We start from the raw sequence: 21,367 nt of genomic DNA, 5'->3' as shown, positions 1-21,367 counted from the left end.
TTATCTAGACTCTTATTTTCTCTTTGTCTTTTCTGCTTTGTTCGTGGTTGGCCAGTTATTTTACAAAATATATACAGGGTAGAGTATTAAGAGCAGAAAAGCCTTTATGGGATGTCTCCTTGACTTCTAAAATAGAAGCAGGGAAAGAACTAGTCCTGAAAATTCCCCAAGAACAAGTGGGTAACAGGCAGGACCCTAGACTACAGGGAATCAGAACTGGATTGTCATAATCTTGACTCAAAATCACTCTTGTGAGATCCTGATGTCTCTTGAGTGCCCTCTTGTTTTCTCTAAAGAGGGATTATACTAAATGAGTGGCAGCAATACCTCTTTTAGCTCTGTCAATTCATGACTTAGAAAGGACCACACGCAATAGACAAACTGGGGAGGCAAATGAATGTTTATCACGAGTCTACCAGGCCCAAGGTCCTAAAGATTAAATTCATGTTTATTACCACATTGAGGGGCCTCTATAGTTAGACTAGTGGGTAACAATGAAAATATCATTGATTTTACAATTTATTATATGCTCTTATCTAATGCTCTGGTAAGGTAGAATATCAATAGAAAGCTTTGTTTGGGGCATGTTTTATGAATATGAAGACTGTGATTGTAAAGCACTGATTTTACGCTGAGAAGTGAAAGGTTATTACTAAATATTTGGCATATTCTAGTCAATGATAACCTTAAAACTTCAATGTTCCAAGTGTTTCTAGAACCATGAAATAGTTAAATTATCACTGCAGGATTATAACATCTTGGGAAAATCCTTTATTTTTTTAAGATATGAAAATACTTCTAGAACCATGAAATAGTTAAATTATGGCTACTATTTTATAAAGTTAAACTTGGGAAAACAGTCTTTTTTTTAAATTAAGAGATACTTTTTAAAATGCAGTAAAATCCTCTTGTATTAAATTATAAAAAGATAATTGGGAATAATCATGAATTATTACGGGCCCTTTTCCATACAGAACTTCTGAAAATGAATTAAATTTAGAATATAAGGGGACGTGTAAAATTACAGAATTAAAGACATTCAAAGGAATAATGCTGTGAAGTGGCAGGTTTTGAGAATTTATAATATAGGGTTGTGAAAAAAAAAAAAGAAAGAAACCACTTTCACTAACAATGAAACTATAAGAATTCCAGGAGCAAACATTTTATAAAAGAGGAAATGCACATACAAATTGTATGAATGCATGATTTAAGAATTCATAGACAGTGCCACAGTTTTAAAACTCTCCACATTGCTCTCCTATTTGGCACGTTCACTTTGCTACCTAAATCTCTGCCTCCTTGAAGCTATTAAATGCAGCTAACCAAATTACACTGAGGCATGTGGCTGGAAATATTTGTCTTCATATCATAAGTTTAAATCTTCATTAATGACTTGCCAGAACATACTTTTTAATGTTTTTTTGCATCCAAGTTTTTCTAAACCTACAAAAAAGTGAGCATCAAAAATAAACATTCTTATGACTTCCAAGGGGTTTTTGTAAACTGAGACTTATGGGCAAATCTGTCCCAGCTGCCTGTTTTTATAGAGTCCAGGAACTAAGAATGGTTTTTTCATTTTAAAGGAATTGAAAAAAAAAATCAAAAGAAGAATAACATTTTGTGTTAGGCGCATTTCAGAGTTAGGTGTTCATGAATAAAGTTTTATTGGAACATAGGCAAGCTCACTGGCTTCCCTATAGTCTATGGCTGATTTTGCGCTACGATGGTGGAATCAGTAGCTATCTCAGAAACCAAATGGCTCAGAAAGCGTAAGGTATCTTCTATCTGACTATTTTCCAGAGAAAATGTGTTAACCTCTAATATAAGTCACAACTCTGGTTACTTTGATATGAAATCAGCAAGTTCCTTTATATCACATACCAGGTCTTAGGTTACCAGTGCAGTTCGTTAATCATTCTAAATCTAGCAGTCTCCTCAACACAGGGTAGGTTATTTCACGAATGTGTCATTCATGGTGCTAAAAATTTTTAAAAATAAATACACACAACTGTCTTCTAGCGAGCATTGTAGGAATATTCCTGTAGATGCCAATACCTTGCTACTCTGCTCAAGCCAATGATCCAGGCTAGGTGAGTGCTGGCCGTTTGTATCTGTATGACCAGTTGATCCAGCAGTGCCACTATTTTTTTTTTTTAAGATTTTATTTATTTATTCATGAGAAGAGACAGAGAGAGAGAGACAGGCAGAGGGAGAAGCAGGCTCCACGCAGGGAGCCTGACACGGGACTCGATCCCCGGTCTCCAGGATCACGCCCCAGGCCGAAGGCAGGTGCTAAACCACTGAGCCACCCAGGGATCCCAGTGGCACTATTTCTTTACTCTGACTCAAATTTAATTGAATTAACACCAGCACCTGGAGTTTCTGTACTGGGTATACATGGCCCTAATTCCATGTGATACTGACATGCTCTTCTCTAACCAAATTTTATTCATTTGGTTGTAAGTGATGATCAACGTTTATATATATATATATATATAAATATATATATATATATTTTTAAGATTTTATTTATTTTTCACACACACATGCAGAGAGAGAGAGGCAGAGACACAGGCAGAGGGAGGAGCAGGCTCCATGCGGGGAGCCAGGATCACGCCCTGGGCTGAAGGCAGCGCCAAACTGCTGAGCCACCCGGGCTGCCCAACATTTAAATATATATACACACACACACACACACACACACACACATATATATGTTTGTGGACATGTATATATATATATATATATATATATATATATATATATATATATACACATATATATCTTAGTATATATAGATACATTAGTTTACCATATCTTAGTGGGTAATATATATATATGTGTATATATATATATATACACATATATATATATATATATATATCTTGGTTTACCAGTTGCTGTGCAAAGCACAGAAAAAGAATCCTATTCACTGAAACCTTAAAATGTCCTCCCTTGAAGAAAAAAGTTCATTTGTGAGCAGCTAAGGACTAGTTAAAAAACCATGTTGTTTTCTTTTTCTGTAAGGACCAACTGGAAGCCACTGAGAATCAATCCACACTTAATTCCTGTTTTTTTAGGCCCTGTCCACTTTTAGGGGTGCATTACCTGTGGGAATGTAGAATGGTACAGCCCTGGTGGAAAACAGTATGGAGGTTCTCCCCACATTCAAACATAGAATTACCATATGATCAGCAATTCCACTTCTGGGTGTCTACTCAAAAGAAGTGAAAGTAGAGACTTGACAAGATATTTGTACACTTATGGACACACCCATTATTCACAGCAGTCAAAAGGCAGAAGTAACCCAAGTGTCCACCAACAAAAGAATGAACAAACAAATGTGGTATATCGATACAGTGGAGTATAATCAGTCTTAGAGAGGGAAGACTGTCACGTGCTACAACGTGGATGAGCCTTGAAGACATTATGCTAAGTAAAATAAACCAGTTACAAAATCCTAAAGATCGTATGGTTCCACTTATATGAGGTAACCAGAATAGTCAAATTCCTAGAGGTAGAAAGTAGAATGGTGGCAGTTCCAGAGGTTGGGAGAAGGGAATACACAGCTACTGTTTAATGGGTACAGAATTTCGGTTGGAGAAGATGAAAAAGTTCTCAAGATGGGTGGTGGTGCTGGTTACATAATCATGTGAAAGTACTTAATGTCACTAAACTGTACACTTAAAAATGGTTAAAACTGTGAATTTTATGTTATGTGTATTTTACCAAAATAAGAAAATATTGGCTTCCAAGAAAACATTAGTACACTCTCGTGTTGGACAAAATAGTGGTTACGTCCAGCAAGGACTTACTTGTGCTTTTCTCCCTCAAAGGTCTTACAGGAAGGACAGGAGGCAGCCTTGACTGAGTTTCCAGTGTGATCAAGGGCACTGTGTTGTTTTATCTAATTCTACAGCTTTCCAACCCTGGTGTCAGCATCTCCTTAATTCAGAATGTGACCACCGAGGTGCTGAATCACAGGGCTGATCCATAGCACCTGTAACCCAGGAGTGGAGATGGAAGGGAGGAGAATGAACACAAGAATGGGAAGAGGGAAAGAATGGGAAGGGGAGGCGATATGGGAGAGGAGTGTGGGCAGGGAAGTGGGGAGGAGAGAAGAGCAGAGAGAAAACACAGAGTGTGATTTCTGTGACTAGTTCTCAGTGCCAGACCCCTGGTGCCAGCCCACAACTCCAGAGTTGTGTTCTAAGTGATTTCTCAGTGTCTTAATAAGCTCCAAGTTGCATGAGCTAACGTGGGTGGGATACTGCTCCTGGCATCTTACGATACTGGACAATTAAGTGAACATTAGGCATACCCTGCATACCCTGATGGCATACTCTGAGCTGCAGCCCTGCTAAACAACAGATCACATTTTCATGGAGGCATCAGGGTCACCTCAAAGCCCCTTAGAATCCAAGTCTGTGAATTCACCACAAGAACCGATCCATGCTCTGGGGATAGGAAAGTAATCCTCTAGGAGAGGACAGAGATCTACAGAACCTTCCTCATCTTCTGGAGCTGGGGCTTACAAAGCTCTGACACGCGCAGCTGAGAGGCTCTTCTTTTATAGGCTCTGTCAACCCCTGGCCACCCATACCTCTCTTCCAGTGCCTGTTGGCCTAGCAGCACTCCCATTGCCCTGGCTCAGCCCACGTGATATTCCTGGGCCTTCCCTCTGTCACCTCTCAATTAAGAAGGGAGGGAAGAAAACTGACTGGAAACATCTCTCCTAAATGTGAATGTTCCTGTTCTCCTGCCCCTCAATCCCCTCCAGTGTCAGTACTTTTAGAAAAGGAAGCTTATGAAGCTAAGCACATATTTCACCATGAAAGGTTCCCAGGCAACAAGGTAAAGTGAGGACAATTTGGAAGGAGGTGAGAAGACACTTCATGGCCCAGAGCTAATTCTGGCTGTCCCTGAGTCAACTCCAACTCCCCACGGCCATGCAATTATACAGCTTCTTCTAGTCACAGATTCTCTAAAAGGTTCAGAGTTTACTGTGGATTCCTGGATAATGTCAATTTCTTGTGCATCATGTTGCTAAGGAACCATGTTGGGCAGGGCTGGGATCAGCTGGTTGACCAGCTCACTGAAGGACCCTTAGGCACAGAGGACCACAACCACTTCTCTGAGGTTTGAGCCTTGTTTTTTGTTTTTGTTTTTTTTTTAAAAAACAAGGGCTCCAGAATGGATTGCCACTCACCCTGGGGTGGGCTCGAGGACTTTTCAGGATGGGTAACTGAAGGCCAGCCAGGAGGTAGAGAGTTGGACATAAGTTTGGACCTACTTCGAGACAGGTTCTTTCCGTCCTCACCCCTTCTCCGCACTCACTATTCTCTCTCTTTCTCTCATAAATAATTTTAAAGAATATTTCTATTTATTTATTCATGAGACACACACACACACACACACACACAGAGAAAGAGGCAGAGACACAGGCAGAGGAGGGAGCAGGCCTCCCTCAAGGAGCCCGATGTGGGACTCGATCCCAGATTCTGGGATCACGCCCTGAACCAAAGGCAGATGTGCAACTGCTGAGCCACCCAGGTGTCCCTCTCATAAATAATTTTTGTACTATAAGTTTTTGTTTCATGTTTAGTCAAACTGTATTTCAGTTCTGCCATCAGAGACCCATAAAAGGAAAATTTTAGTGGGCACAATCTTGGATCAATAATCGACACTTTCAAAATTATTAAGACATATGAATAATAGTCTGAGTATTTTTTTTCAAGTGTGATCTCTAATAAACAGAACCAGAAAGCTGTGCACCCACATGCTACTTTGGAAGTCTGCTAAACCACATGACCTCTGGTCTTGGCCAAGGTGGGTGAGCAGTTAAGTCGTAACTTGATCTGTACCTCCCTACACTTCTCTAAGAGATGAGTCATCTTACATTAAAATATGAGTCTGAAAAAAGAAGGAAAACAGATGCTTACAATTTCCACAAGTCTAAATGATATAACTTGACAGAGCAAATACCTAACCATATGAAAATTGAGTGATAATGCAACATTGCTCTCAGATATGGGCAAGAAAATTCTGAAGAATGTAAAACCTTGACCTCAAAAACAATTCCAGAACCATAGTCATAGCTCAGAGTAAGTCCTAATACAAAGATCATAGTTGTTAAAGTTTTGTGAAATATTTACTCCCAGTTGGAGGGAATGAAACACTTCTGTTTAAATCTCAAAAGCAAAAGCATCCTTCCCTTTTTAAGGCACCAGGCAATAAATTTGATGAACACCTTCCACAGTTCTCATGGAGGTTCCCCCACCACTGGGCTGGAAGGGGTCAGTGTGAAAGGAAAGAAGTAGGGATATAGCTCCCCTGGGGGGAGCTTGGGGCCCTAAGCCGTCTACAAAAGAGCACCTTTGTTCAAACAGCTTCCTCTGGCAGATTTTCCTCTTGCTTCCCTTCCCTGAACACCAGATAAGGCTGCTCCTGTTTACAATAACCATCATCTACAGTATTTGGTAGAAAGTCAAATTAACAGTAATAGCTGACCACACTGAACATAAAATGAGGGCATTATACTATGGCCCACAAGGCTGTCGATCTATTAGACCTGCTCTGAAAGTCAATTATAATAGGGGACAGCTGAAATGCTTCTCTCACACAGGTGGGTTGCAAATGGGGGTAGTGCCACATCGGATTTCTGATTCATACATTATTTCTTCAATAGATTACATATTCTTGGCCTTCCTTTCTAAGGCAGAATAAGAGTAAAATAAGAAAAGGGAAAAACACCACCTTACATCAAGCCCAGAGGACATCTCTGCAAATAATTGCCCTTCCGTGGATCCTGCCGAAAAGGTTTTTTTTCAAAATGGTACAGACTCTCTAAACCCTGACCTTCTTCCACCGGCCATCTTAACCAACCAGTCAGCCAACAAGAAACAAAACAGTCCTCACCAGTTCAAAACAAAGCAAACGCTCCAGGTTAAATCTCTCTGGGTCTACAGTAAAACAGTGCAAGTTAACAGAAAATGAAACTGGGGAAATCATCCCACCATGTAACAGGAGACCAGTGCTTCAAGCAAGTTTCACCTCTCCTACACCTGTAAGGAGACTAGTTTCGGAATCAACATTTGGGACACATAATCTGAGTATCTGAAGCCATGATCACGTTGGTGTGGCATGTGTAGTGGGTTGAATGGTGGCCCCCCAAAAGATATGTCCCAGTCCTAACCCCCAGACTGTTCATATGACACTATTTAGACACCTTATGGATCTCTCGAAATTAGATCCCTCTGAATTAACTGAGTCCAGTGACAGATATCCTTATAAGTGACAGAAGAGAAGACAGAGAGGGGAGGGCAAAGGAAGACAGAGGCAGAGAGGGGAGTGATGTGGCCACAAGCCAAGGAATGCTTACAGTCACCAGAACCTGGAAGAGGCAAGAAGAATTCTCTTCTAGAGCCTTTGGAGAAAGCGCGGCCCTATTGCCATCTTGATTTCAGACTTCTGGCCTCTAATTTGCAAGAGAATGAATTTCTCTTGTTTTAAGCCAAGTTTGTGGTAATGTAGGGCAGCAGCCCCAGATGGCAGACACAGTCTGTGCACCAAAGCCTGCATATCTCCTCACTGGGGTCCCTCTTTGCTGCAGAAGTGTTTGCCTCCACCCAACACACACTCACTCAGGTGTGACACAAGCAAAATCAGTTTGAGACCTGTCTCACCCATCTTCTTCCCATTCCTCCTCTCTCCCCTCCTCCCATCCCCCATTTTCTCTCCAACTCCCTCCCCTCCTCCTCCCATCCCCATCTTCTTTCCATCCTTCCTCCCACCTCTCCTCCCATCCCTCACCTAAAGACCTCCTTTCTCTTTTCCTTCAGGGGACCAAGCTCCTCATTTTTGTTTTCTTTAAAACTGCTTAGCTTTCCTAAGTTTTGCTCATCTTCCTGGTGAATAAAGAGAATTTTCACCCATGGACTCTGCCAGAAATTAGTTGAGAGCAACATCAGATTAAAATGACCCACATTCCCATATTTGAAGGCCGTTTACTTTTCTTTAGGGTGTGAACAGGCCTCTAATGGTATTTGCATTTTTTGAAAGGTGGGAATTTCCTAGACAATCCTGCTTCTAATTTTTCTCCAAAGGATACACGTGGTTAATTTCACAGATATTTTGGCTAGAGGAGAACGGGCAAAGGAGGGAAGCAAGAAGGGTAGCACCATTTCAGGGCCCCCAATGTCACTGATGGGCCTCAGGCCACATACAGGGCAGTGAAAGAGCAGAGATCAGACTGGGCAGTATAGGAACCTTCCAGACCACGGAAATGGAACTACAAGGAAAGAGGGCCCAAGTCATGGAGAAAAAATTTATATTCTCACTAAGGAAATATACCTGGTAAAGCAAAGCAAAAGCGCCAGGAATACACTCAGTTCAGTTAAAAAGTGGGTCAAATCCAGCTGTTTGGCATCATGTAGCTCAGAGAGCCAAATGAAGTGATAGGATTTCCACCCTATGCACCATTGTTGTGCTACAAATGAGGCAGGCAGAGAATAATCAACTGATTCCATGTAGCTGGAGCACTAAGAGAGAGAGAAAGAATCCAAAGGGGGTTCCCTGGACCCCAGATGGGAGCTCTACCATTAGGAACAATACGTACACATGCACTTGCTGAATGACATGACAGTGAAGCAGAGGCTCAGAGCTTGGTGAAAGTCCCATGACAGGTGAGGAGACAGGAGGAGACGTGTGCTTTGATCAAGACTTCACAATGAGGGAACCCTCCCAGGGGCCCAATGCTGGGTTCTGGAGCTGCTAACACAATGCAGGGACGAAATCCCATCCTTGGGTTTTGTTTCCATTTGGCAGGACAGCGATCAAGGTACAAACTACTCCTATCTTCTAATAATAGTCCTACCTTGGACTTCCTTTCAATGTCTAGACTAAATCCTTTCAGTTCTTCCTTACTGCACTCCCAGGAGCTTCTTCTTTTTCATCCACATTATTAAAATTCTCATCCACAGACTGCTGACCACAGACTTGGATTCCTATCTCTTTCCCACTGCTCAAGTATTTCTACAGTCTTTGCTCTCTACTTGGTTCGACACCAGCACAGCTCTAGCCCACTCCTGCCCACATTTCTCTCCCCTTTCCTTCCCTTAAGATTTTTATGTGCTTCCCAAACACTTTTCAGCAAATTCTTCCTCCATATCGATTCTCAATTACACAAATCCATCAACCCTTGGATATGTACTGACTGCCTACTAAGTGCTTAGCTTGTGTGTGTGTGTGTGTGTGTTTAGACAGGGAGTGAGAGAAACAAGGAAGGCAGAAGACAGAGAGAGAAAGAGAGGAAGGCCTTATGTTCAGAGCTACACACAGAGTGCTCAATAAATATTCCTAAGGAATTTACAAGCACATAATTAGGATGGGGCCAGATTATAAAGGTTCATGAAAGACTAGGAGAGGCATTCTTCCTTAATATGGTGTGGATTGTGGAGTCACTGTAGGTTGCCAAACACAAAGAAGTGACCAGCAGCCTGCAGCATGTTAGAAAGGCATCAGGGAGACAGGGGTGGGAAGTTGGGAGGGGGCACCACTGAAACAGATTTGGGAAAGAAGCAATGATGAATACTGCTGTGAAGATGGAAATGAGAAAGAAGCTTTAAAAGATGGCCAGAGTGCAAAAACAAAAGAACTATGTGGTGAATTAGGCATAAGGGACAAAGTAAAAGGAGGCTGAGTGGTGGTTCAAATACATCCTGTATATTGATAACCTTCCACCTTCTCCTGTAGGTCTGACCCCTTCCCTCTCTCTTCTGTCCATGAAACATCATCAGTCATGGAACTCACAGTCCCCAAACTGAACAAATGCATGAGTTTTCCCACCACCCAGTGCCTGCTCTTCCCCACCTTTTGGTAATATCATTACTAATCCACTTGCCCACATCAGCTCCCAAAATATCCACGAAGAACACAGAAAAAGAAAGATGTGAAAGGGTTGAGGACAGCCAGATGGGTGTGGTGCCAAGGGAGAAGAGATGCTAGAAGGAGATATGGTCAAGCAAGACAAAAATGCAACAAATCCCCTGGATTACATAGTTGGGTCCACTGTGACCCCACGAATATCCCTTCAATGGAATGGCACATGCACAGTCCAGTGAGCTGAGGATTAAATGGGAAGAAAGAAAACTCTGCCCACGCAGAGGAATCCAAGTCCACTTGCTTGCAGAAAAGAACTCCCCTCATGCTCAGGACCCACCTAATCCTTCTAGACACAAGAATCTCTTCTGGAAAGTTCTCCCCAACACCTCTGCCACTCCCTGATTGGACTGGATGTGCCCATGTCTCCTACAGGGCTCACCAGGCTCTTCTCTGTCAGAGCACAGACCTCTCTCCTTCTATGTCTTGGACTGTGAATAGGCATCTTTGTGTCCCCCACACTTCACCCAAAGCTTGACAAAGAGAAGGTGCTTAAAATAAGGTCATTAGGGTGGACTCTAATCCAATCTGACTTGTGTTCTTATGAGAAGAGTAAATTTGGACAGACAGACAGAGGGAAGATCTTGTATAGACAGAGAGACAAGACAACCATCTTCTAGCCAAGAAGAGGGGTCTCAGAAGAGACCAACCCTGCCAACGCCTTAATCTGGGACTTCTAGCCTCCACAACTATGAGAATATAAATTCTTAGTCTCGGGGTGCCTGGGTGGCTGTTAGTTAAGTGTTTGCCTTCGGCTCAGGTCATGATCCTGGGGTCTTGGGATCAAGCCCCACATCAGACTCCCTGCTCAGAGGGGAGCTTGTTTCTCCCTCTCCCTCTGCCCCTTCCCCTGTTCATGCTCTCTCTTGCTCACACTCTCTCTCTCAGATAAATAAATAAAAATAAATAAATTCCCAGTCTCTGGTACTTTGTTCCGTTGCCCAAGCTCACGAATACACCAGGCATGGAGATAAGAACTTTAGCGTAATTAACTAATTTAAATCAACAGCCCTAGGAGGCAGGTGTCATTGCCATCCTTGGTCCGCAGCAAGGAGGTGAGGGAGACGTTGTGGAATGTCTGCAAGGACACAGAACCTGTGTATGATCACATCAGTCTGACTCCAGGGGTCTCAATCCTTATGAAGTGTTCCATGACCAAAGACTGGTTAAGGGCATATTTCAAGTCAACTCTGGTTGAAAACCACATCTTTGAAAAGCATCAGTCTCCACCATTAACTATTTCCCAGCCATGAACAGGAGCAAAGAGGGCAGATGGGGCTTATGGTGTGGACTGGGCAGCGGACAAAGGTATCAGAGATCAGGGTGAGTGAGGCATACACAGGAAAAAACACATACGAGCCATGGTGGAGAGCCAGAGATGACTGGGGAGACAAGGGTTCTGACCTACATGGGGCTGGAGACCCCACTGTCCTATGTCATCCAGCTTATCACGGTGCCAGCCTGGCATGCCATAGACACAGGGTGCAGAGTTTCAGGGATGTCACATCAAGATATCTACTCACCATTTCTAGACAAGTCTCGCTTCACACTGTATGTGAAGGAGTGTCAGGGAGCCTATCTCGTCAACAAACTCAAAGGTAAAGCCAGGGACACCTCCTGAACTGGCTGTCTGTCACTTCTACCCTGACCCCATTTTGTACCACAGCTCTGACACTATTGCTTAGTATAAAATGGTTCTGGGGGATCCCTGGGTGGCTCAGCGGTTTGGCACCTGCCTTCGGCCCAGGGTGTGATCCTGGTGTCCCGGGATTGAGTCCCACGTCGGGCTCCCTGCATGGAGCCTGCTTCTCCCTCTGCCTGTATCTCTGCCTGTGTCTCTGTCTCTGTCTCTCTCTCCCTGTCTCTCATGAATAAATAAATAAAATCTTCTAAAAAAATGGTTCTGAAATGGGAAAGAAAGGGAAAGGAGGTCTGTGACCCATAAGCAAGAGGGTGAGTTTGTTTTTTGAAATCCTGAGTTTGAGCATCACACAGATCTGCCTATGTTTCTTCTCTTGCTTTCCACTGCTCTGGCCTAACTCAACTGAAGCCACTTTATGGATTTCATACAAGGGCTAAGTGGAAACCCAGCATCTAATGTCATTTGGGCTAATCTTTCTCACTCTCCTTGTGCCAACTCACCAGGGCAGGAAGCCCTCCCTATCTACTCTGAAAGTCAGTGGCCATTTACTTGATGTGACTTGGAAACTTTCACAATGGACATTAGCCTCAAACCCAAAGTGCTCCTTCCTGCAACTTGTAGGGGACCACATAACTCCACCCCAAGTTTCCCCAACCAGAGTGGTACTGGTAGACTAACTGGGACACTGTCTTGTCAATGACACAGACAGGAGACAGCCTTACAGGGAGCCCCTGTGGCACCCTACAGCATGAGTTGTTATCCAATTAACCTAATTGTTTCCCCAAACTCCAAAAGGATGAGGACACAGAAAAGGTTCTCTTTGGAACAGTGTGAAGGGGTAGGCTTGGAGGCTGCAGTGAGGGAGGGAGGAGCTGTCCTGCCCAGTTCAGGTCAATCCAAGGATGACAGGAGGGGCCCAGTGGGTAAGGAAGGACTGCACAGATACATTAAGCCGGTGGGTGGTGGCAGCAGTCAGAAACCAAAAGGAAGTTCTGGAACACCTCTCCTCTGTCAGCATTTTTCCAAGTCTGGCATAACGTTTACCTCCTCTCCCTCACAACCTCAGAGACACTTCTGCACACTGTTATGGATGAACCTTTAGCCATGAGCTTGAGGCAAAATTCCGTGAATGGTAATAAGAAAGGCTGTCCCGGGACCTCAACTTTTCTTAGGTTAGGAATGAGGCTTTGTTGGAAACTGTACAAAACAACTCTTTCAGGCGGTTCCAGTGAGCAGACCAAATCATCAGTGCAATGTCCTAAAACAATTAACCCAGCTGTAGAAGGATCCTTAGTACAATCTGGATATTACTCTTTAAAGAATTGTGTCGGTAACACTCTGAAAGTTTCACTTGCAGAATTCACACTTTCTCCAGCTCTTTACAAAATGACAAATATAAGACACTATTTCCTAAATATATATGAATTCAAATTCTATTAGCTGTTCTGAATATATAAACTACTTCATGTATACCAAGAGACCAGATGCAAAGCCATATTCTTTGTAAATTCCAGTTGATTATGGTCTTCCTCAGAGTGTTGAGCTGCTTGGACAAGTTTTCCCTTTGTACAACTTCTGCACTCCTTCACTGGGGACTAGCAGGCACGAAAGGTATGTTAGCCACTCACGGCCCACTTCAAATAAGTTCCCTGAGAGCAAGCAAAGAATTCATGTATATGAGGACTGCTTTCTGATAAACCCCACTTCATTGGAGGAGTGTCACAAAACACTCACAACTTGAGCATATTGCTCTGATTACTGAATATTAAAATTGCTGATGAAAGTTTAGAAATGCATGCATTTAATACAGATCACCACGAGTGTTCTGATGACCTATCTCTTGTCACTTCTCCAGGGCACCTTGAGTAACAAGGGAGAGAAAATACCCATGAGGTTGGAACACAGAGCCAGGCGTGGGCACAGACAAGGTAAAAAGAGGTTGAGAAGGAGTGGGTTTAGAAAAATCCAGTTCACCCAAACGGGTCTGCTCCTCAGTAACTAAAGCAATAATAAGCACATGAGTACAGTTCTATGCTCAGCGACTAACTCCAAACCCACATGGCATCCTAGGAGTGTAGAAGAGACAGAGAGGTGTTCATTTTTCTTCCCCATAAGGAAAGTGAAGGCGGGAAGAAGGAATTTAGATACAACTTTGGGAATAGGGCTAACCTACCCTACACGGTGGGCCAACTGCACTGCCAACAGTTCTGTGAGTGCTTGAGCGCCAGCTCCATTGGTGGACTGGGGTACATAATATGAAGTAGAATGCCATGGGCCCTGGATGAAATCTTAATGACTTGTTACTAATGATTTGTAATAAATCAATATCTGTTTCAGATACTGTGTTGGCATGATATGAAGAAAGCACTTGCCTATCTAAGAATTGATTTTCTGCTTTGTACGATTCATCATGCCCTTCCTCTCTTTAGTTAAGTCTACATACAATCCTTCCGTAATCAATTTCCCATTTTTAACCATACTCTTTAAAACAAGGTTATTATTAAGAAGGAAGAAATTAGAAATGATACATAGCAAACTAATTTGCCATTTAACAATGCAATGTAATTTGAAAACCGCTGAAAGAACGATCGACATATATAACATATTTGTCCACATGGTGTCACTAGAACCCCAGGAAAGTCAAATCTCAACCTGCGCTATTACATCAGACTTCTGTGCCGGCTTTTTTTTTTTTTTTTTTTTAAATCCTTTAAATGCCCCCATTTCATGCAAAGTGATTACAAAGCGAAAATGGTATGAATTAGAAGAGGAATAAAATTGTCTTCTAAAAGAGTTGTAAAGTCAGGTTAACCCCCAAACACCATACACACCTATGACATATAATACTGTAAGAGTCCTAACCATCATTTATTGATGGCAAGGCACAGTACTAAAAGCTTTATGCACACTGTCTTGTCTAAGCCTTATAACACTGCCTTCTTTACATGGCAGTTATACCTGTTTCTAAATGAGGACTCCGAGCCCTCTAGCGTTTAGTAATTTATGGAAGTGTCCCCAATGCCCAATCTTTGCTAAACAAAGAGGCCACAAAGAGGGGAAAGCCATGTCTCTGGCCTGGAGGACTACAATCCAGCTGAGAGACAGGCTCACCCATGAAAAAGCAGCAGTCCAAGGGCTGTAAACTAAGTGCCAAGAGGCTGTCCAATGACTGTTAAAAGCCAGATAATTCATCCCATGATCTAGGAGGCCTAAGGCTAATCCCTGAAGCTTCCTGGAAGTCAAAGGATGCCAGGTGATCCTCACAGGGGGTTCAGAAATAAGACACCCAGAGAATCTGCCAGCGGGTGAGGGGCGGAGAGCTGGTGAACAGCCAGCCACTGCCCTTGCCTGACAGATGCGTAATAGCCCGTGCATAAGTGATATTGTTCCCAGAGTTATCCTTTCCTGTTAGATCCCTACAGGCCCACCCATTTCTACTGCTTTCCACTCCCAGTGCCAAAGTACTGACTCAGAGCAGTTGGGGTTGAAAGGGAATGGGCTGATTTTTTTCCCCAAAAAGCTGCTGAGCTGGCTCCTCGGTCAAATGATGATTCACTGGGAACAAATGCTGGCAGTGAAAGGCCAATCATGGTCATTTACCTCATTCAAATCTTAACAGCTGGAGAGCTGCAAGTTTCTGCAACATGTTACCCTGCAGTATGGCTGAAAATGACCTTTGTCTCCACAGAGGCACCCACATGTGGGCAGTTGTTTCCTCTTCTATGAGATGTGGACGATTCTCTGAGCAACTCTGGCAGCGAGTCAGCTGGCTCGGAGCACACTGGTTCTTTTGTCATGCTGGTAAACCCTATCATAACCGAAAGTTTGCCATTGGGAATATAATGAAATCGCATATACTTAGGACTCATAGGAGAAACCTCTTCACATATATATATTTTTTAATTCTGGTGAAAGACACATAATGTAAATTTATCATCATAACCTTTCTCAAGGGTACAGTTGGTAGTGCTAAATACATCCATACTGTTGTGCAACCATCACCGTGATTCATCTCCAGAACTTCTCATCTTGCAAAACTGAAACCCTGTTTCCATTAAACAATGACTCCCCACTCTCCCCTGACCCTGGTGACCTCTGTTCTACTTTCTGTCTCCTGGAACTTGAATACACTAGATACCTCATATAAGTGGGGGAAAAATATTTGTCTTTTTGTGACTGGCTTATTTCACTTAGCATAATGTTTACAAGGTTCATCTATATTGTAGCTGTTAAAAAGAAACAAAAAAACTCAAAATGGAGTCATTTGTACTACAGCTCAGGTCACAAAACTAGGGCTTAATACCTAACCTAACTATAGTTTCAACTTTCCATAGGAATGTAGTCTAAATTAGTCAGTCTGGAATTTTTCAGCAAGCACCAATGAGGTAATCTGCCACATAGATCCTTCCCATCCCCTGAAGGAAGATGACATAATCCACTCTTTGCTTCTTCCTTCTCTCTTCTGCCCAGAAAAGTCTTCTATTTTGTATAGCTCCTTGGGGCTCTTTTCTACTTGCTGGATAGGATGCTGCCTGATTCATGAATCACTGAATAAAGTTAACTAAATCCTCAAATTTACTCAGGTGAATTCCTGTTTTTTAATAGGTTTGGTGGCAGCAGTGGGATTTGGAGCAAAATTGGGATGGCCCTTGGGGCAACAAGAAACACAGGCATAGCATAGTATCTGCAAATGCCTTTTTGAGTTCTGCCTCTCTTGCTATTTCTGAGGGCCATGGGTAAGTTCCTCTTGGTTGTAAACTCTGATCTCTTTGTGTCAAGCTCCCAATCTATTTTTTTTTAATTTTTATTTATTTACGATAGTCACACACACACAGAGAGAGAGAGAGGCAGAGACATAGGCAGAGGGAGAAGCAGGCTCCATGCACCGGGACCCCGACGTGGGATTTGATCCCGGGTCTCCAGGATCGAGCCCTGAGCCAAAGGCAGGTGCTAAACCGCTGCGCCACCCAGGATCCCTCAAGCTCCCAATCTAACTGGCTTTCCAGTCAGCCCCTATTTGTTTAGAATGACTGGCTTCCCATTGTGAGCTGCTAGTGCTATGGGCCACAGTTCTTCATTTGATTGGGAATTCCATCCCTGAGATTCCATATTAGGAACTACTGGCTGCAGTTCCCCATTTCTTTGGAATCCTTCCCCAGATTCCACATTGGGAACTGCTAGTGGCAGCTGCAGCTCCTCATTTGTTTAGAGTCAGTCTGTAGTCCCCAGTTGTTGAGGTCTGCTGGTTCAATCCATTCTGTAGTCCCAGGTTCCATGTTAGGAATTTTTGGAGTAAGCACAGGGCCTTTTCTTGGCCAGGCCACAGTAACTGGTTACTGCTGATGTGTTAAGGCACATGTGTTTGAGGTTGACCTAGTGTCAATCTAACCCATTCTGCGACCAACTCATCCTAACACAGGAGTCTTTGGGTTAGGTAATGAGAACCTCAGAAGTAAAAAACCTAAAAAATTGATGGGCACAGGTTGAGCATTTAAAAGCTGTTGGGGCAGGGGCACCTGGGTGGCTCAGTTCGTTGAGCGTCTGACTCTTGGTTTCGACTCAGGTCATGATCTTAGAGTCATGAGATCAAGCCCAGCATTGGGCTCCATGCTCTACGGGGAGTCTGCTTGAGATTCTCTTTCTCCTTCTGCTCGTTCCCCCACTTGCATACTCATGTGCTCTTTCTCTAAAATAAATAAACACATCTTTAAAAAAAAGTTGTTACAACATTCATTACCTAACCCAAAGACTCCTGTGTTAGGATAAGTTGGTCACAGAATGGGTTAGACTGTCAATAGGTCAACCACCAACCTCAAGAAAATTTCTGTGTGATGAGGTACTCTGTAAAACACTGCATAATTCCCAACCCAGGAACATACCACTCTTAAGTATTAGCTTGATTCCAACAGGACCAAAGGCTTGGCTAAAAGAAATATCCTTAAAATCTAAAGAGTTAATTGTATCACTTTCTGGTACCGCATTTCTGGTATACACGCTTATTTTATATCTAAGAACTATGGTCCTAGAAGCTATAAATATTTACAAAAACAGCAAAATCTTACTCAGCTTCTTCTTTGTCCTGAGAATTTGTATTGGTAACAGTCAGATTAGGAGTTCCAACATATGGCCAGACAAATATGTGGACTGGACAGAAATGTGAGTTGAACTCTGTTGGCAGCTTGGGTCTCACCCTGCTGCTAGCCCTCACTGGAATGACAATGGCCAGTAGAAGGAAGGTTCCAGTTAGATAAGATCATTTAAGAAGTGCAGTTAAAAGTAAGCATTCCCAAATTAAATAAACAGAATGGGATACCTATTTTAATACGTATGCAGAGGCTTCCAAAAACCTTCAGAATTCCAAAAAGAGCTTCATGAAAGTTACATTGCAAAAAGATAATGAAAAATTAAAGATAAGAGGTACCTAAATTAAGAGACTATAAGATGGACATGACTCTTACTGCTCCCTCCTATTCCCCTTTATTCAAGTACTCATCCTACTAATCCTCTCTCTGAATTGCCTCTACATGACCATAAACAAAAATTACCAACTTAATGCCTCACAAACACCTATGTATATACTTTCAAAGGAGGGCCCCTCCTAGAGTTGAAATTCTGAGGGATTTTCTGGTAAACTGCTATGCTATTCCTTTAAGCTGTTAAGGGAAGCTGAAATTAAAATTAGAGTCTGTAGAGGGGGTCCTGAAAAGACTAACAGAAGACAGTGATGGGTGAGAATTCTTACCAGAGTTAGCTCTCCCAAACCTCTACCCATAGTGCCCAGTTAGGAAAGAAAAATAAAATTTCATGCTGCTCCTTCCTTTCCATAACCAGACCCACTGGTTACTGAACCTTTATCTCTCAGGGATAGTTACTGCCTTCTTTCTTTCCTGTTTTGTGTTCTAAGAGCTTGGCTTAGCTTTCCGTTTGCCTGGAACATACAGTCAGTTCTTTCCCTTGACTATCTTTGGGAGTGAATCTGGATTTTGGGAAGGTGATGACCTTTACAATCTCTTAGAGGATGCCTCTTAGGGCCATGGAGTTTTTTAAAGACTGCCAGGAATATTTACTGTGAGTTCTGGCTGAAACCTTAAAAGATATTTGAAAGGATTTAATGACTTTGTGAACAGAAATTTGGCCCAACTGGAAACTGATATTCAAGGCCTGATGGGAATGTTTTTTAGGGCTTCTAAGCTAAATGGACCCAGAAGGAAAGAAAAATCTTCTAAATAAAAGGATTTATGGATGGATCCACCTATGATGTCTTTATGTTGCAAACCAACTCTTTGAGGAATTAAGAGCAACTGTCCTCATCTTACAAATGTTGGCAAAACTAAAAATGCAGCTCTAGAGACAGTTCAAAGTTCACCTAATTCCTTTTTACCAATCTCCAAAACTCCCCTATTTATCTTAAAAAGGCTTGTAACTTGCATTCTTCTCTGTGACTTTGAGACTGTAAGCATTAAAGTAAAAACTTTAGAGAACTAATTCTTAACAGAAGAAAAACAGGGGGAAAGGTCATTTGGAATCTGGACTAATGGGAAATCTTAAGTGTATGGTAGCTATAAAGTCTGCTTACATCTGTCAGTCTGTGTGTGTGTGTTACAAATGTGTTGTATTTTCTATCTCTGGGTAGTATTGCCAAAATCAATTTGTAGAAGAGCTCTATTTAATTGGCTTAAAGAAAATCAAGCACTTATATAAATTAAGTATTCATAAAAATTCTCAAAAATATAACAGAAACTAACTCAACCACTTTTCAGGTTCACGTGATCTGGGATAATCTTTGGTGAATAAAAGCCAGTTTAAGTTTGGCTTTGTTAAAACAGGCCCTGTCTTCAGAGTGACGAGCATTAAATGTAATGCAGACACACAAAGTTTACTCTGCCTGGGCTTATCAGTCAAATAAGCTCATGTTGTCCCTTAACAAAATCTGACAGTCAGAAAAACAACTTAGAATAATGGTTGACTTTGATGTCTCATGAAGTTTTTGTGGGGCATCTAAACATAATTATTAAAAGTAAACTAAATAGATGTAATAGAATAAAAGAAATGAAACTTTAAAAAGTTTCCCCAAATATTTTTGGTAAATTGAAGCCTTAAAGTTTTGCTAAGTTAAATCAAATGATGGATAGTCATTAAATATCTAGACCATTTCTCCAAATTAGATTGAATACTAAAATATTAATTACTGAATACGGGCTTCCTTTTACATAGGAACTAAAGATGTTTGTGTCCATTAGCGAATGTGTTCTGTGCCATACTGAAAAATTTACTATGAGAAAATCAATTCCTAAAAAGTATTTTTACATTTGTCAAGCTATGGAATGCTAATATAAAAGACAGTTCATAATTCTTTATTTTCACTAAAAATTAAGGGATTTAGGGTTAAAATTCTAATATATACTTAAAGCTACTAGAAATAATAAGGGAAATATCTCTGTGTACAAGGAAAAAAAAGGATATGTGTTTTGGGTTAAAGAAAGCATGAGGAATGGAGATGCATCTTGTCGAGAAAAGAGAAAGTTATAGAAGGTTTGTGGAGAATGAATCTTTGAAACGGGAGTTTCTCTGGTCACAGCTGGCTAAGATTGGAATAAATTTAATTAAGTGAATGAATTTTAGTATCAAAACAATTTTTAATTTTTTGAGCAATTGTCATACTGTTTTCTATAACAGCTGCCCCATATTGTATTCCCACCGACAGTACAAAAGGGCTCTAATTTCTCCATGTTCTCACCAACACGTGTTATTTTCTATTGTTTTCTTTGATAGGAGCCATCCTTGTGGATATGAAGTGGACCTTTTAAAACTTTCCAAGGCTGGAGTGCCTGGGTGGCTCAGTTGGTTAAGAGGCTGAATCTTGATTTTGCCTCAGGTCATGATCTTAGGGTCCTGGGATGGAGGCCTACATTGGGCTCCACACTCAGTGAGGAGTCTGCTTGAGGATTCTCTCTTTCTCTGACCCCTCTCCTTGCTCGTGTTCTTTCTCTCTCTCTAAAATAAATAAAGAAATCTTAAACAAAAACAAAACAAACACCAAACAACCTCTTCCAGGATTGAAATTCTAGGAAAAAGCCCTGATTTAGTACTTAATAGTTACAGAAATGCATCACACATTTAAGATTTAAATCACTTATGGTTTCCAGATTCTACCCACCACATAGAAGGATGTCAGGTTTGAATGGAAGAGTTTTAGGGTGGGTCCCAGGTCCCTATGAGTATTTCTCACAAGGGAAAGAAGGAACCAGGAATCTGACCTCCCACATAAGGACAACCAATTTAAGTGAATTCCAGCTTGGTGAAGTCAGAGTTCATAAAGTTCCATTAATTTTTAAACTTAGAATGAGCCCACAATGAAAGCACAATGTGAATATGAACAAAACCGAACAAAGATCACTATACATGACTCAACACAAGTGAATGCTTTTTCATCAGTCTTCAAACTTGGAATATAATTTTTCAAAAATCTAAATGCTAATCACGTGCTTAGGGGGAGATTCAAATGATTCAGAGGTGTTTGGTTTCCAAAGTCCATTCATTAGGGTGAGTGGCTTTTTCATATGTTTTATCTGTCAAGGTTTCGGTAGGGTCCAAAAGTCTTAAAAAGTCTAGAGATACAGGGGAAGATCCTTCTCCAGAATTTGTTTTCTAAGGTTGGTTGAGAGTTCATCCCTGGAAAATACCACTGCCAAGGGGCCAAGCCAAAACCATGCTTGGCCTGGTTACCACCTCTTAGGCCTTCCATTACCTAACCTATAAGTGGAACGAAGGTGAGTCAGTGGAGAT

At 41.8% G+C, this 21,367-nt stretch overlaps 1 protein-coding gene and 1 long non-coding RNA gene across 11 annotated transcripts in view; one reads left to right on the top strand and one right to left on the bottom strand.

The window, feature by feature from the left end:
- The window catches only part of DCLK1 (doublecortin like kinase 1), a 340,908-nt gene that overhangs the window by 177,860 nt on the left and 141,681 nt on the right, over positions 1–21,367 (bottom strand). The gene's annotated exons all lie outside the window — the stretch shown is intronic.
- LOC112669404 (uncharacterized) lies at positions 5,031–16,312 on the top strand. 2 transcript variants are annotated; one of them, XR_003142226.3, is made up of 4 exons: positions 5,031–5,139; positions 13,096–13,192; positions 13,437–13,509; positions 15,270–16,312. It is a non-coding gene; the product is annotated as an uncharacterized LOC112669404 (long non-coding RNA). The 2 variants fall into 2 exon arrangements; XR_003142227.3 differs by lacking the exon at positions 15,270–16,312 and adding an exon at positions 13,919–15,258.

Source organism: Canis lupus, chromosome 25 (assembly GCF_003254725.2).
Source record: "Canis lupus dingo isolate Sandy chromosome 25, ASM325472v2, whole genome shotgun sequence".
Lineage (NCBI taxonomy): Eukaryota > Metazoa > Chordata > Mammalia > Carnivora > Canidae > Canis > Canis lupus.
Note: the sequence above shows the minus strand (reverse complement) of the source record. Positions and strands in the feature narration are given on the sequence as shown.